Raw genomic sequence first — 14,763 nt, forward strand, 5'->3', positions numbered from 1 at the left:
TCCCCCGTGGAAGCCCATGCCATCCCAGGTGAGAAAAATGCATCCTGAATCAAGTCTGAGGGCTAAATACTCTTTTTCGGGTTTTACCACATTGAGCCCAGAACGTAAGGGCCGGACCTGAAATTTGGAGCCAAAATTGAAATTTTCACTTTGGCTGAAATTGCATGAAATATGTGTCCCCCGTGGAAGCCCATGCCATCCCAGGTGAGAAAAATGCATCCTGAATCAAGTCTGAGGGCTAAAACCTCTGTTTCAGGTTTTACCACAATGAGCCCAGAACGTAAGGGCCGGACCTGAAATTTGGAGCCAAAATTGAAATTTTCACTTTGGCTGAATTTGCATGAAATATGTGTCCCCCGTGGAAGCCCATGCCATCCCAGGTGAGAAAAATGCATCCTGAATCAAGTAGGAGGGCTAAATCCTCTTTTTCGGGTTTTACCACATTGAGCCCAGAACGTAAGGGCCGGACCTGAAATTTGGAGCCAAAATTGAAATTTTCACTTTGGCTGAAATTGCATGAAATATGTGTCCCCCGTGGAAGCCCATGCCATTCCAGGTGAGAAAAATGCATCCTGCATCAAGTCTGAGGGCTAAAACCTCTGTTTCATGTTTTACAAGATTGAGCTCAGAACGTAAGGGCCGGACCTGAAATTTGGAGCCAAAATTGAAATTTTCACTTTGGCTGTAATTGCATGAAATATGTGTCCCCCGTGGAAGCCCATGCCATCCCAGTTGAGAAAAATGCATCCTGAATCAAGTCTGAGGGCTAAAACCTCTGTTTCGGGTTTTACCACATTGAGCCCAGAACGTAAGGGCCGGACCTGAAATTTGGAGCCAAAATTGAAATTTTCACTTTGGCTGAAATTGCATGAAATATGTGTCCCCCGTGGAAGCCCATGCCATCCCAGGTGAGAAAAATGCATCCTGAATCAAATCTGAGGGCTACAACCTCTGTTTCAGGTTTTCCCACATTGAGCCCAGAACATAAGGGCCGGACCAGAAATTTGGAGCCAAAATTGAAATTTTCACTTTGGCTGAAATTGCATGAAATATGTGTCCCCCGTGGAAGCCCATGCCATCCCAGGTGAGAAAAATGTATCCTGAATCAAGTCTGAGGGCTAAATCCTCTGTTTCGGGTTTTACCACATTGAGCCCAGAACGTAAGGGCCGGACCTGAAATTTGGAGCCAAAATTGAAATTTTCACTTTGGCTGAAATTGCATGAAATATGTGTCCCCCGTGGAAGCCCATGCCATCCCAAGTGAGAAAAATGCATCCTGAATCAAATTTGAGGGCTAAAACCTCTGTTTCGGGTTTTACCAGATTGAGCCCAGAACGTAAGGGCCGGACCTGAAATTTGGAGCCAAAATTGAAATTTTCACTTTGGCTGAAATTGCATGAAATATGTGTCCCCCGTGGAAGCCCATGCCATCCCAGGTGAGAAAAATGCATCCTGAATCAAGTCTGAGGGCTAAATCCTCTGTTTCGGGTTTTACCACATTGAGCCCAGAACGTAAGGGCCGGACCTGAAATTTGGAGCCAAAATTGAAATTTCTACTTTGGCTGAAATTGCATGAAATATGTGTCCCCCGTGGAAGCCCATGCCATCCCAGGTGAGAAAAATGCATCCTGAATCAAGTCTGAGGGCTACAACCTCTGTTTCAGGTTTTCCCACATTGAGCCCAGAACGTAAGGGCCGGACCTGAAATTTGGAGCCAAAATTGAAATTTTCACTTTGGCTGAAATTGCATGAAATATGTGTCTCCTGTGGAAGCCCATGCCATCCCAGGTGAGAAAAATGCATCCTGAATCAAGTCTGAGGGCTAAAACCTCTGTTTCGGGTTTTACCACATTGAGCCCAGAACGTAAGGGCCGGACCTGAAATTTGGAGCCAAAATTGAAATTTTCACTTTGGCTGAAATTGCATGAAATATGTGTCCCCCGTGGAAGCCCATGCCATCCCAGTTGAGAAAAATGCATCCTGAATCAAGTCTGAAGGCTAAAACCTCTGTTTCGGGTTTTACCACATTGAGCCCAGAACGTAAGGGCCGGACCTGAAATTTGGAGCCAAAATTGAAATTTTCACTTTGGCTGAAATTGCATGAAATATGTGTCCCCCGTGGAAGCCCATGCCATCCCAGGTGAGAAAAATGCATCCTGAATCAAGTCTGAGGGCTAAAACCTCTGTTTCAGGTTTTACCACAATTAGCCCAGAACGTAAGGGCCGGACCTGAAATTTGGAGCCAAAATTGAAATTTTCACTTTGGCTGAAATTGCATGAAATATGTGTCCCCCGTGGAAGCCCATGCCATCCCAGGTGAGAAAAATGTATCCTGAATCAAATCTGAGGGCTAAATCCTCTTTTTCGGGTTTTACCACATTGAGCCCAGAACGTAAGGGCCGGACCTGAAATTTGGAGCCAAAATTGAAATTTTCACTTTGGCTGAAATTGCATGAAATATGTGTCCCCCGTGGAAGCCCATGCCATCCCAGGTGAGAAAAATGCATCCTGAATCAAGTCTGAGGGCTAAATCCTCTTTTTCGGGTTTTACCAAATTGAGCCCAGAACGTAAGGGCCGGACCTGAAATTTGGAGCCAAAATTGAAATTTTCACTTTGGCTGAAATTGCATGAAATATGTGTCCCCCGTGGAAGCCCATGCCATTCCAGGTGAGAAAAATGCATCCTGCATCAAGTCTGAGGGCTAAAACCTCTGTTTCATGTTTTACAAGATTGAGCTCAGAACGTAAGGGCCGGACCTGAAATTTGGAGCCAAAATTGAAATTTTCACTTTGGCTGAAATTGCATGAAATATGTGTCCCCCGTGGAAGCCCATGCCATCCCAGGTGAGAAAAATGCATCCTGAATCAAGTCTGAGGGCTAAAACCTCTGTTTCAGGTTTTACCACAATGAGCCCAGAACTTAAGGGCCGGACCTGAAATTTGGAGCCAAAATTGAAATTTTCACTTTGGCTGAAATTGCATGAAATATGTGTCCCCCGTGGAAGCCCATGCCATCCCAGGTGAGAAAAATGCATCCTGAATCAAGTCTGAGGGCTAAATCCTCTATTTCGGGTTTTACCACATTGAGCCCAGAACGTAAGGGCCGGACCTGAAATTTGGAGCCAAAATTGAAATTTTCACTTTGGCTGAAATTGCATGAAATATGTGTCCCCCGTGGAAGCCCATGCCATTCCAGGTGAGAAAAATGCATCCTGCATCAAGTCTGAGGGCTAAAACCTCTGTTTCATGTTTTACAAGATTGAGCTCAGAACGTAAGGGCCGGACCTGAAATTTGGGGCCAAAATTGAAATTTTCACTTTGGCTGAAATTGCATGAAATATGTGTCCCCCCTGGAAGCCCATGCCATCCCAGGTGAGAAAATTGCATGCTGAATCAAATCTGAGGGCTAAAACCTCTGTTTCGGATTTTACCAGATTGAGCTCAGAACGTAAGGGCCGGACATGAAATTTGCAGCCAAAATTGAAATCTTCACTTTGGCTGAAATTGCATGAAATATGTGTCCCCCGTGGAAGCCCATGCCATCCCAGGTGAGAAAAATGCATCCTGAATCAAATCTGAGGGCTACAACCTCTGTTTCAGGTTTTCCCACATTGAGCCCAGAACGTAAGGGCCGGACCTGAAATTTGGAGCCAAAATTGTAATTTTCACTTTGGCTCAAAATGGAATGAAATATGTGTCTCCTGTGGAAGCCCATGCCATCCAAGGTGAGAAAAATGTATCCTGAATCAAATCTGAGGGCTAAAACCTCTGTTTCGGGTTTTACCAGATTGAGCTCAGAACGTAAGGGCCGGACCTGAAATTTGGAGCCAAAATTGAAATTTTCACTTTGGCTGTAATTGCATGAAATATGTGTCCCCCGTGGAAGCCCATGCCATCCCAGTTGAGAAAAATGCATCCTGAATCAAGTCTGAGGGCTAAAACCTCTGTTTCGGGTTTTACCACATTGAGCCCAGAACGTAAGGGCCGGACCTGAAATTTGGAGCCAAAATTGAAATTTTCACTTTGGCTGAAATTGCATGAAATATGTGTCCCCCGTGGAAGCCCATGCCATCCCAGGTGAGAAAAATGCATCCTGAATCAAGTCTGAGGGCTAAATACTCTTTTTCGGGTTTTACCACATTGAGCCCAGAACGTAAGGGCCGGACCTGAAATTTGGAGCCAAAATTGAAATTTTCACTTTGGCTGAAATTGCATGAAATATGTGTCCCCCGTGGAAGCCCATGCCATCCCAGGTGAGAAAAATGCATCCTGAATCAAGTCTGAGGGCTAAAACCTCTGTTTCAGGTTTTACCACAATGAGCCCAGAACGTAAGGGCCGGACCTGAAATTTGGAGCCAAAATTGAAATTTTCACTTTGGCTGAATTTGCATGAAATATGTGTCCCCCGTGGAAGCCCATGCCATCCCAGGTGAGAAAAATGCATCCTGAATCAAGTAGGAGGGCTAAATCCTCTTTTTCGGGTTTTACCACATTGAGCCCAGAACGTAAGGGCCGGACCTGAAATTTGGAGCCAAAATTGAAATTTTCACTTTGGCTGAAATTGCATGAAATATGTGTCCCCCGTGGAAGCCCATGCCATTCCAGGTGAGAAAAATGCATCCTGCATCAAGTCTGAGGGCTAAAACCTCTGTTTCATGTTTTACAAGATTGAGCTCAGAACGTAAGGGCCGGACCTGAAATTTGGAGCCAAAATTGAAATTTTCACTTTGGCTGTAATTGCATGAAATATGTGTCCCCCGTGGAAGCCCATGCCATCCCAGTTGAGAAAAATGCATCCTGAATCAAGTCTGAGGGCTAAAACCTCTGTTTCGGGTTTTACCACATTGAGCCCAGAACGTAAGGGCCGGACCTGAAATTTGGAGCCAAAATTGAAATTTTCACTTTGGCTGAAATTGCATGAAATATGTGTCCCCCGTGGAAGCCCATGCCATCCCAGGTGAGAAAAATGCATCCTGAATCAAATCTGAGGGCTACAACCTCTGTTTCAGGTTTTCCCACATTGAGCCCAGAACATAAGGGCCGGACCAGAAATTTGGAGCCAAAATTGAAATTTTCACTTTGGCTGAAATTGCATGAAATATGTGTCCCCCGTGGAAGCCCATGCCATCCCAGGTGAGAAAAATGTATCCTGAATCAAGTCTGAGGGCTAAATCCTCTGTTTCGGGTTTTACCACATTGAGCCCAGAACGTAAGGGCCGGACCTGAAATTTGGAGCCAAAATTGAAATTTTCACTTTGGCTGAAATTGCATGAAATATGTGTCCCCCGTGGAAGCCCATGCCATCCCAAGTGAGAAAAATGCATCCTGAATCAAATTTGAGGGCTAAAACCTCTGTTTCGGGTTTTACCAGATTGAGCCCAGAACGTAAGGGCCGGACCTGAAATTTGGAGCCAAAATTGAAATTTTCACTTTGGCTGAAATTGCATGAAATATGTGTCCCCCGTGGAAGCCCATGCCATCCCAGGTGAGAAAAATGCATCCTGAATCAAGTCTGAGGGCTAAATCCTCTGTTTCGGGTTTTACCACATTGAGCCCAGAACGTAAGGGCCGGACCTGAAATTTGGAGCCAAAATTGAAATTTCTACTTTGGCTGAAATTGCATGAAATATGTGTCCCCCGTGGAAGCCCATGCCATCCCAGGTGAGAAAAATGCATCCTGAATCAAGTCTGAGGGCTACAACCTCTGTTTCAGGTTTTCCCACATTGAGCCCAGAACGTAAGGGCCGGACCTGAAATTTGGAGCCAAAATTGAAATTTTCACTTTGGCTGAAATTGCATGAAATATGTGTCTCCTGTGGAAGCCCATGCCATCCCAGGTGAGAAAAATGCATCCTGAATCAAGTCTGAGGGCTAAAACCTCTGTTTCGGGTTTTACCACATTGAGCCCAGAACGTAAGGGCCGGACCTGAAATTTGGAGCCAAAATTGAAATTTTCACTTTGGCTGAAATTGCATGAAATATGTGTCCCCCGTGGAAGCCCATGCCATCCCAGTTGAGAAAAATGCATCCTGAATCAAGTCTGAAGGCTAAAACCTCTGTTTCGGGTTTTACCACATTGAGCCCAGAACGTAAGGGCCGGACCTGAAATTTGGAGCCAAAATTGAAATTTTCACTTTGGCTGAAATTGCATGAAATATGTGTCCCCCGTGGAAGCCCATGCCATCCCAGGTGAGAAAAATGCATCCTGAATCAAGTCTGAGGGCTAAAACCTCTGTTTCAGGTTTTACCACAATTAGCCCAGAACGTAAGGGCCGGACCTGAAATTTGGAGCCAAAATTGAAATTTTCACTTTGGCTGAAATTGCATGAAATATGTGTCCCCCGTGGAAGCCCATGCCATCCCAGGTGAGAAAAATGTATCCTGAATCAAATCTGAGGGCTAAATCCTCTTTTTCGGGTTTTACCACATTGAGCCCAGAACGTAAGGGCCGGACCTGAAATTTGGAGCCAAAATTGAAATTTTCACTTTGGCTGAAATTGCATGAAATATGTGTCCCCCGTGGAAGCCCATGCCATCCCAGGTGAGAAAAATGCATCCTGAATCAAGTCTGAGGGCTAAATCCTCTTTTTCGGGTTTTACCAAATTGAGCCCAGAACGTAAGGGCCGGACCTGAAATTTGGAGCCAAAATTGAAATTTTCACTTTGGCTGAAATTGCATGAAATATGTGTCCCCCGTGGAAGCCCATGCCATTCCAGGTGAGAAAAATGCATCCTGCATCAAGTCTGAGGGCTAAAACCTCTGTTTCATGTTTTACAAGATTGAGCTCAGAACGTAAGGGCCGGACCTGAAATTTGGAGCCAAAATTGAAATTTTCACTTTGGCTGAAATTGCATGAAATATGTGTCCCCCGTGGAAGCCCATGCCATCCCAGGTGAGAAAAATGCATCCTGAATCAAGTCTGAGGGCTAAAACCTCTGTTTCAGGTTTTACCACAATGAGCCCAGAACTTAAGGGCCGGACCTGAAATTTGGAGCCAAAATTGAAATTTTCACTTTGGCTGAAATTGCATGAAATATGTGTCCCCCGTGGAAGCCCATGCCATCCCAGGTGAGAAAAATGCATCCTGAATCAAGTCTGAGGGCTAAATCCTCTATTTCGGGTTTTACCACATTGAGCCCAGAACGTAAGGGCCGGACCTGAAATTTGGAGCCAAAATTGAAATTTTCACTTTGGCTGAAATTGCATGAAATATGTGTCCCCCGTGGAAGCCCATGCCATTCCAGGTGAGAAAAATGCATCCTGCATCAAGTCTGAGGGCTAAAACCTCTGTTTCATGTTTTACAAGATTGAGCTCAGAACGTAAGGGCCGGACCTGAAATTTGGGGCCAAAATTGAAATTTTCACTTTGGCTGAAATTGCATGAAATATGTGTCCCCCCTGGAAGCCCATGCCATCCCAGGTGAGAAAATTGCATGCTGAATCAAATCTGAGGGCTAAAACCTCTGTTTCGGATTTTACCAGATTGAGCTCAGAACGTAAGGGCCGGACATGAAATTTGCAGCCAAAATTGAAATCTTCACTTTGGCTGAAATTGCATGAAATATGTGTCCCCCGTGGAAGCCCATGCCATCCCAGGTGAGAAAAATGCATCCTGAATCAAATCTGAGGGCTACAACCTCTGTTTCAGGTTTTCCCACATTGAGCCCAGAACGTAAGGGCCGGACCTGAAATTTGGAGCCAAAATTGTAATTTTCACTTTGGCTCAAAATGGAATGAAATATGTGTCTCCTGTGGAAGCCCATGCCATCCAAGGTGAGAAAAATGTATCCTGAATCAAATCTGAGGGCTAAAACCTCTGTTTCGGGTTTTACCAGATTGAGCTCAGAACGTAAGGGCCGGACCTGAAATTTGGAGCCAAAATTGAAATTTTCACTTTGGCTGTAATTGCATGAAATATGTGTCCCCCGTGGAAGCCCATGCCATCCCAGTTGAGAAAAATGCATCCTGAATCAAGTCTGAGGGCTAAAACCTCTGTTTCGGGTTTTACCACATTGAGCCCAGAACGTAAGGGCCGGACCTGAAATTTGGAGCCAAAATTGAAATTTTCACTTTGGCTGAAATTGCATGAAATATGTGTCCCCCGTGGAAGCCCATGCCATCCCAGGTGAGAAAAATGCATCCTGAATCAAGTCTGAGGGCTAAATACTCTTTTTCGGGTTTTACCACATTGAGCCCAGAACGTAAGGGCCGGACCTGAAATTTGGAGCCAAAATTGAAATTTTCACTTTGGCTGAAATTGCATGAAATATGTGTCCCCCGTGGAAGCCCATGCCATCCCAGGTGAGAAAAATGCATCCTGAATCAAGTCTGAGGGCTAAAACCTCTGTTTCAGGTTTTACCACAATGAGCCCAGAACGTAAGGGCCGGACCTGAAATTTGGAGCCAAAATTGAAATTTTCACTTTGGCTGAATTTGCATGAAATATGTGTCCCCCGTGGAAGCCCATGCCATCCCAGGTGAGAAAAATGCATCCTGAATCAAGTCTGAGGGCTAAATCCTCTTTTTCGGGTTTTACCACATTGAGCCCAGAACGTAAGGGCCGGACCTGAAATTTGGAGCCAAAATTGAAATTTTCACTTTGGCTGAAATTGCATGAAATATGTGTCCCCCGTGGAAGCCCATGCCATTCCAGGTGAGAAAAATGCATCCTGCATCAAGTCTGAGGGCTAAAACCTCTGTTTCATGTTTTACAAGATTGAGCTCAGAACGTAAGGGCCGGACCTGAAATTTGGAGCCAAAATTGAAATTTTCACTTTGGCTGTAATTGCATGAAATATGTGTCCCCCGTGGAAGCCCATGCCATCCCAGTTGAGAAAAATGCATCCTGAATCAAGTCTGAGGGCTAAAACCTCTGTTTCGGGTTTTACCACATTGAGCCCAGAACGTAAGGGCCGGACCTGAAATTTGGAGCCAAAATTGAAATTTTCACTTTGGCTGAAATTGCATGAAATATGTGTCCCCCGTGGAAGCCCATGCCATCCCAGGTGAGAAAAATGCATCCTGAATCAAATCTGAGGGCTACAACCTCTGTTTCAGGTTTTCCCACATTGAGCCCAGAACATAAGGGCCGGACCAGAAATTTGGAGCCAAAATTGAAATTTTCACTTTGGCTGAAATTGCATGAAATATGTGTCCCCCGTGGAAGCCCATGCCATCCCAGGTGAGAAAAATGTATCCTGAATCAAGTCTGAGGGCTAAATCCTCTGTTTCGGGTTTTACCACATTGAGCCCAGAACGTAAGGGCCGGACCTGAAATTTGGAGCCAAAATTGAAATTTTCACTTTGGCTGAAATTGCATGAAATATGTGTCCCCCGTGGAAGCCCATGCCATCCCAAGTGAGAAAAATGCATCCTGAATCAAATTTGAGGGCTAAAACCTCTGTTTCGGGTTTTACCAGATTGAGCCCAGAACGTAAGGGCCGGACCTGAAATTTGGAGCCAAAATTGAAATTTTCACTTTGGCTGAAATTGCATGAAATATGTGTCCCCCGTGGAAGCCCATGCCATCCCAGGTGAGAAAAATGCATCCTGAATCAAGTCTGAGGGCTAAATCCTCTGTTTCGGGTTTTACCACATTGAGCCCAGAACGTAAGGGCCGGACCTGAAATTTGGAGCCAAAATTGAAATTTCTACTTTGGCTGAAATTGCATGAAATATGTGTCCCCCGTGGAAGCCCATGCCATCCCAGGTGAGAAAAATGCATCCTGAATCAAGTCTGAGGGCTACAACCTCTGTTTCAGGTTTTCCCACATTGAGCCCAGAACGTAAGGGCCGGACCTGAAATTTGGAGCCAAAATTGAAATTTTCACTTTGGCTGAAATTGCATGAAATATGTGTCTCCTGTGGAAGCCCATGCCATCCCAGGTGAGAAAAATGCATCCTGAATCAAGTCTGAGGGCTAAAACCTCTGTTTCGGGTTTTACCACATTGAGCCCAGAACGTAAGGGCCGGACCTGAAATTTGGAGCCAAAATTGAAATTTTCACTTTGGCTGAAATTGCATGAAATATGTGTCCCCCGTGGAAGCCCATGCCATCCCAGTTGAGAAAAATGCATCCTGAATCAAGTCTGAAGGCTAAAACCTCTGTTTCGGGTTTTACCACATTGAGCCCAGAACGTAAGGGCCGGACCTGAAATTTGGAGCCAAAATTGAAATTTTCACTTTGGCTGAAATTGCATGAAATATGTGTCCCCCGTGGAAGCCCATGCCATCCCAGGTGAGAAAAATGCATCCTGAATCAAGTCTGAGGGCTAAAACCTCTGTTTCAGGTTTTACCACAATTAGCCCAGAACGTAAGGGCCGGACCTGAAATTTGGAGCCAAAATTGAAATTTTCACTTTGGCTGAAATTGCATGAAATATGTGTCCCCCGTGGAAGCCCATGCCATCCCAGGTGAGAAAAATGTATCCTGAATCAAATCTGAGGGCTAAATCCTCTTTTTCGGGTTTTACCACATTGAGCCCAGAACGTAAGGGCCGGACCTGAAATTTGGAGCCAAAATTGAAATTTTCACTTTGGCTGAAATTGCATGAAATATGTGTCCCCCGTGGAAGCCCATGCCATCCCAGGTGAGAAAAATGCATCCTGAATCAAGTCTGAGGGCTAAATCCTCTTTTTCGGGTTTTACCAAATTGAGCCCAGAACGTAAGGGCCGGACCTGAAATTTGGAGCCAAAATTGAAATTTTCACTTTGGCTGAAATTGCATGAAATATGTGTCCCCCGTGGAAGCCCATGCCATTCCAGGTGAGAAAAATGCATCCTGCATCAAGTCTGAGGGCTAAAACCTCTGTTTCATGTTTTACAAGATTGAGCTCAGAACGTAAGGGCCGGACCTGAAATTTGGAGCCAAAATTGAAATTTTCACTTTGGCTGAAATTGCATGAAATATGTGTCCCCCGTGGAAGCCCATGCCATCCCAGGTGAGAAAAATGCATCCTGAATCAAGTCTGAGGGCTAAAACCTCTGTTTCAGGTTTTACCACAATGAGCCCAGAACTTAAGGGCCGGACCTGAAATTTGGAGCCAAAATTGAAATTTTCACTTTGGCTGAAATTGCATGAAATATGTGTCCCCCGTGGAAGCCCATGCCATCCCAGGTGAGAAAAATGCATCCTGAATCAAGTCTGAGGGCTAAATCCTCTATTTCGGGTTTTACCACATTGAGCCCAGAACGTAAGGGCCGGACCTGAAATTTGGAGCCAAAATTGAAATTTTCACTTTGGCTGAAATTGCATGAAATATGTGTCCCCCGTGGAAGCCCATGCCATTCCAGGTGAGAAAAATGCATCCTGCATCAAGTCTGAGGGCTAAAACCTCTGTTTCATGTTTTACAAGATTGAGCTCAGAACGTAAGGGCCGGACCTGAAATTTGGGGCCAAAATTGAAATTTTCACTTTGGCTGAAATTGCATGAAATATGTGTCCCCCCTGGAAGCCCATGCCATCCCAGGTGAGAAAATTGCATGCTGAATCAAATCTGAGGGCTAAAACCTCTGTTTCGGATTTTACCAGATTGAGCTCAGAACGTAAGGGCCGGACATGAAATTTGCAGCCAAAATTGAAATTTTCACTTTGGCTGAAATTGCATGAAATATGTGTCCCCCGTGGAAGCCCATGCCATCCCAGGTGAGAAAAATGCATCCTGAATCAAATCTGAGGGCTAAAACCTCTGTTTCAAGTTTTCCCACATTGAGCCCAGAACGTAAGGGCCGGACCTGAAATTTGGAGCCAAAATTGAAATTTTCACTTTGGCTGAAATTGCATGAAATATGTGTTCCCCGTGGAAGCCCATGCCATCCCAGGTGAGAAAAATGCATCCTGAATCAAGTCTGAGGGCTAAAACCTCTGTTTCGGGTTTTACCACATTGAGCCCAGAACTTAAGGGCCGGACCTGAAATTTGGAGCCAAAATTGAAATTTTTACTATGGCTAAAATTGCATGAAATATGTTTCCCCCCGTGGAAGCCCATGCCATCCCAGGTGAGAAAAATGCATCCTGAATCAAGTCTGAGGGCTAAAACCTCTGTTTCGGGTTTTACCACATTAAGCCCAGAACATAAGGGCCGGACCTGAAATTTGGAGCCAAAATTGAAATTTTCACTTTGGCTGAAATTGCATGAAATATGTGTCCCCCGTGGAAGCCCATGCCATCCCAAGTGAGAAAAATGCATCCTGAATCAAATCTGAGGACAAAAACCTCTGTTTCGGGTTTTACCAGATTGAGCTCAGAACGTAAGGGCCGGACCTGAAATTTGGAGCCAAAATTGAAATTTTCACTTTGGCTGTAATTGCATGAAATATGTGTCCCCCGTGGAAGCCCATGCCATCCCAGGTGAGAAAAATGTATCCTGAATCAAGTCTGAGGGCTAAATCCTCTGTTTCGGGTTTTACCACATTGAGCCCAGAACGTAAGGGCCGGACCTGAAATTTGGAGCCAAAATTGAAATTTTCACTTTGGCTGAAATTGCATGAAATATGTGTCCCCCGTGGAAGCCCATGCCATCCCAGGTGAGAAAAATGCATCCTGAATCAAATCTGAGGGCTACAACCTCTGTTTCAGGTTTCTCACATTGAGCCCAGAACGTAAGGGCCGGACCTGAAATTTGGAGCCAAAATTGTAATTTTCACTTTGGCTCAAAATGGAATGAAATATGTGTCTCCTGTGGAAGCCCATGCCATCCAAGGTGAGAAAAATGTATCCTGAATCAAATCTGAGGGCTAAAACCTCTGTTTCGGGTTTTACCAGATTGAGCTCAGAACGTAAGGGCCGGACCTGAAATTTGGAGCCAAAATTGAAATTTTCACTTTGGCTGTAATTGCATGAAATATGTGTCCCCCGTGGAAGCCCATGCCATCCCAGTTGAGAAAAATGCATCCTGAATCAAGTCTGAGGGCTAAAACCTCTGTTTCGGGTTTTACCACATTGAGCCCAGAACGTAAGGGCCGGACCTGAAATTTGGAGCCAAAATTGAAATTTTCACTTTGGCTGAAATTGCATGAAATATGTGTCTCCCGTGGAAGCCCATGCCATCCTTGGTGAGAAAAATGCATCCTGAATAAAGTCTGAGGGCTAAAACCTCTGTTTCGGGTTTTACCACATTGAGCACAGAACATAAGGGCCGGACCTGAAATTTGGAGCCAAAATTGAAATTTTCACTTTGGCTGAAATTGCATGAAATATGTGTCCCCCGTGGAAGCCCATGCCATCCCAGGTGAGAAAAAGGCATCCTGAATCAAGTCTGAGGGCTAAAACCTCTGTTTCAGGTTTTACCAGATTGAGCCCAGAACGTAAGGGCCGGACCTGAAATTTGGAGCCAAAATTGAAATTTTCACTTTGGCTGAAATTGCATGAAATATGTGTCCCCCGTGGAAGCCCATGCCATCCCAGGTGAGAAAAATGCATCCTGAATCAAGTCTGAGGGCTAAAACCTCTGTTTCAGGTTTTACCACATTGAGCCCAGAACGCAAGGGCCGGACCTGAAATTTGGAGCCAAAATTGAAATTTTCACTTTGGCTGAAATTGCATGAAATATGTGTCCCCAGTGGAAGCCCATGCCATCCCAGGTGAGAAAAATGCATCCTGAATCAAATCTGAGGGCTAAAAACTCTGTTTCAGGTTTTACCAGATTGAGCTCAGAACGTAAGGGCCGGACCTGAAATTTGGAGCCAAAATTGAAATTTTCACTTTGGCTGAAATTGCATGAAATATGTGTCCCCCGTGGAAGCCCATGCCATCCCAGGTGAGAAAAATGCATGCTGAATCAAATCTGAGGGCTAAATCCTCTGTTTCGGGTTTTACCACATTGAGCCCAGAACGTAAGGGCTGGACCTGAAATTTGGAGCCAAAATTGAAATTTTCACTTTGGCTGAAATTGCATGAAATATGTGTCCCCCATGGAAGCCCATGCCATCCCAGGTGAGAAAAATGCATCCTGAATCAAATCTGAGGGCTAAAAACTCTGTTTCGGGTTTTACCAGATTGAGCTCAGAACATAAGGGCCGGACCTGAAATTTGGAGCCAAAATTGAAATTTTCACTTTGGCTGAAATTGCATGAAGTATGTGTCCCCCGTGGAAGCCCATGCCATCCCAGGTGAGAAAAATGCATCCTGAATCAAATCTGAGGGCTAAAACCTCTGTTTCAGGTTTTCCCACATTGAGCCCAGAACGTAAGGGCGGGACCTGAAATTTGGAGCCAAAATTGAAATTTTCACTTTGGCTGAAATTGCATGAAATATGTGTCCCCCGTGGAAGCCCATGCCATCCCAGGTGAGAAAAATGCATCCTGAATCAAGTCTGAAGGCTAAAACCTCTGTTTCGGGTTTTACCACATTGAGCCCAGAACGTAATCCGGACCTGAAATTTGGAGCCAAAACTGAAATTTTCACTTTGGCTGAAATTGCATGAAATATGTGTCCCCCGTGGAAGCCCATGCCATCCCAGGTGAGAAAAATGCATCCTGAATCAAGTCTGAGGGCTAAATACTCTTTTTCGGGTTTTACCACAATGAGCCCAGAACGTAAGGGCCGGACCTGAAATTTGGAGCCAAAATTGAAATTTTCACTTTGGCTGAAATTGCATGAAATATGTGTCCCCCGTGGAAGCCCATGCCATCCCAGGTGAGAAAAATGCATCCTGAATCAAGTCTGAGGGCTAAAACCTCTGTTTCAGGTTTTACCACAATGAGCCCAGAACGTAAGGGCCGGACCTGAAATTTGGAGCCAAAATTGAAATTTTCACTTTGG

The sequence above is a fragment of the Halichoeres trimaculatus genome, unplaced genomic scaffold (genome assembly GCF_033239565.1).
Source record: "Halichoeres trimaculatus isolate MK-OKI-2021-1 unplaced genomic scaffold, fHalTri1.1 fHalTri1_scaffold_7, whole genome shotgun sequence".
Classification (NCBI taxonomy): Eukaryota; Metazoa; Chordata; class Actinopteri; order Labriformes; family Labridae; genus Halichoeres; species Halichoeres trimaculatus.